Source organism: Parasteatoda tepidariorum, chromosome X1 (genome assembly GCF_043381705.1).
Source record: "Parasteatoda tepidariorum isolate YZ-2023 chromosome X1, CAS_Ptep_4.0, whole genome shotgun sequence".
Lineage (NCBI taxonomy): Eukaryota > Metazoa > Arthropoda > Arachnida > Araneae > Theridiidae > Parasteatoda > Parasteatoda tepidariorum.
In genome coordinates, this window is record NC_092214.1 from 76,243,315 (window position 1) to 76,246,599 (window position 3,285).

Here is a 3,285-nt window from a genome sequence, read left to right on the forward strand (position 1 = left end):
ACCAATGAGTTTTTTAAATACCATTAATGATTTGCTTTACTAACCAGAATTGTCATAACCGTAAGGTACATTTACATTGTACATTTTACCAGAATTTTTTTCTCCGTGTATAAGTTAAGTGTATACAGGTACAAAATTTACAACATTTAAAGAAAAAAAAATTCCATGAAAAGCATGCTTACGGTCTTCTTATTGGTAGAAAAAATTATGCATTAATCATACTCTTAGCAGAGCATGAAATTGCTAAATATTTTAATAAACTTGATTTAGATAATTGCTTACTCACTAAATCTTAATGTACGACAAATAATTCATCACATATCTGGTTCAAATTCAGTTAGTGATATAAAATAGTCAGTGAGTGACGTAAAATATTTTCAATGAAATTTACATTTTTTTAAAACATAAATTTTCTTAATAAGAATAAAGTAAGAAAATTTTTGTTTTATCTTTAAAAATAACACATAGAAAGAAACTGTTAGGTAATATAAGAGACAATATTTTATTTTATATAATATATCATACTTTTCTTGTAAGAATAGGAAAGTGTTATTTACATGGAACCTAAAGTAATATACATTAATACATTTTTTTTACTTGCTAATTATCGTCTTATTATAATCCGATTACAATTTAGTATGCCTATAAAAATATTCTTTTCTATCTGATACTATTTTCCAAGCTTAAGTAAAAAAAAAAAAATTTATAAATATCTATATAATATAACATTTTTTAGATAAAAAATAGTAAAAGAAAAGGTAAAAAATGATTTAATTCTAATCTCAATCGATTGTTGTAAGCTCTTCATTACTGAAATTTTATATTTCAATAACATGATCTAAAAAATATAATAGAAAATGGCTTTTGGTAAAATATTCACCCTAAGTTAAGTTTAAAACAGGATAATATATGATGGGTATTCCTTTAATTCCTTATTTAAAAGTTAATTCCTTATAAATACTAAAGTTAATTTTCTAAGCTATAACTTTCAAAATATTGACAAGAATTAAAACTGGTTTGAATAAAAAATTGCTGTTTTATTAAATTAAAAAAATATTTGATGACTTTCACTTTCTGTCAAGATAACATATTATGCAATAAATTGAATTAAATATTTAAAGCTAATATAATCAAATAAAAGTCATTAACTAAAGTTTCTTTGGTGCGCGCCTGTAATCCGTCACTACAACGAAGAACAGAGTAAATTCCGAAAAAGAAGCATCTTATTAAATCTAATTAATTTATGCAAGCTACAAATTAAAAAGAGCTTAGTTTTAAATTTCAAAATTACATATTTTGCTTTAGTTCATGCATTTTTATATTAACGTAATTAAATTATTTCTTATGGCTATATCACACGAGAGGAAATAAGTGCAACTGTAAGTGTAACTGCAACTGTAAGTGCAACTCTAAAGGCAATTTCTTCAAAAATTGCTCGAAAAATCCTCGTGTGATATAGAAGTCACGGTTGCACGAAATATCTGCAACTGTTCAGGCAATTTCTTACGTGAACCAATCAGATCGTTTGCTTTTTATGACGTTTCAATTTTATGTGATGGCATATACAAATGTAAATAAAAATGGCGGCGACGTTAGGAAGAGGATGATCGGATGAAATTTTTTTATAGATGAGACGGAACAAGTTTTTAGTTTAATAATAACATTTCCTTTAAAATGAAAGCATTAAAAATACTTTCGCACTATGAGATGACCATCTCAATACAGTTGATGTACCACCATAACAGGAACCTGCCCACGATTTTAGTATCGGTGAGTATAGTACACTATTTTCTAGATAAATTTTCTTTTAAAATATTTATTTATTTTAAGCTAATAAAATTAAAACTTATTATAATTTGTTCCGATTACTTTTTAATTGTTCCGATTAATGTTTTAATTAAATGTTTAAATCATTTCTATTTTTATATATGTAAAGATTTATACTGGCGAAAAGCTTTACTTTGAAAAAATATTCGCCAAGCAACTCGCCAAACTTTGTTGCATTATTATAACATAACATATAATAATGATTATATGTCGTTATTTTTAAATTTTAATCTTTATTTCTGTTGATTGTAAAAACATATGTCCGATTATTTGAAATGTTTTTATTATTATAATTATTTGTGAAATCATTATTTTATTCTTCTCTAAGAATTCTTTTAATTTTTCAAAATCTTATTTCAAAACAAGTTAGAAAATATGTGTGGTAAATATTTACCTTGTCTCTCACAAAATTATCCCATTTTTCAGTAATTATTGAAAAGTATTAAAAAAAGGTAGTATATTATATATAAGAAGTAATTATTAAAAATACAAATTTCCAATCTCCTTGTCTGTTTNTTATTTATTTATTTTTTTTTTGTGTATGATGATTTGCATAATATTTTGTTTATAATTATTCAAAGTTAACTAATGATACTTTACTTTTTATTTATACTTCGCATTTATCTTTTCATCCTTAACTTTTCTACAATGACAGTAAGTATGTAAGTGTACCTTACTAATTTTTCAATATACTTAAATTTTTAATAGTCTTCGTTTATAAATACAATTTATTTTTCTTAAAATAAATTTCAATCCAAACATAAGGACTACAAAACCAAATATACCTGCCATCTTTCATTAGTGTATAGAATAATCTTAGAACTATAATCAAAATATCTGTCAAACTTAAAATAAGTTTAAAAGGGATACCTAAGGACTTAATGATTTCAAATTAATGGTATTCAATCTCCCTTATTCTAATAATTTGTTGGTAAAATTTTACCATGAAAATTATTTCTTTCTTTTATTTTAGATATTTCGTATAATCCTGTAAGGTTTGTCTGGAGAAGAAGGAAAGAGATGTAATACTGTTTTTATGAAAGAAATTAAAAAATAAGAAATGAAAATGAATAATGTTCTAAATGTTTCACATGATATTAAATATTTCATTTTTTAAATTGATTCTTGTATTATTTAAAATGCCAAACAAAGCACGTAAAAGGTTATAACAAAATACATAATATGATACATAAAAAGTTTGTTCTTAATAAAATATTGTTTTTTTCTTAGTTATTAATAAATTTTAATTTATATATTGTATATTACAATAAATTTGTCCTAAAATAAATCCTATAATTTTTAATTAAATTATCTTATACCAATAATAAATGTTTTGAATTTTACAATAATAAATTGTAAGTATGACATTGAAAACCCTGTTATATTTAAAAAAACAATTTTACTAAGAAATTGGAAAAAATAATTTTCATAAAAGTGATATTTCTGATATGCAATGTG

The 3,285-nt window shown here is 23.1% G+C and overlaps 1 long non-coding RNA gene across 1 annotated transcript; it reads left to right on the forward strand.

Annotated features, from left to right (window-relative positions):
* Positions 1-1,545: 1,545 nt before the first annotated feature.
* On the forward strand, positions 1,546-2,945 carry LOC139427052 (uncharacterized). The gene is made up of 2 exons (XR_011638206.1): positions 1,546-1,770; positions 2,801-2,945. It is a non-coding gene; the product is annotated as an uncharacterized lncRNA (long non-coding RNA).
* Positions 2,946-3,285: the final 340 nt, after the last annotated feature.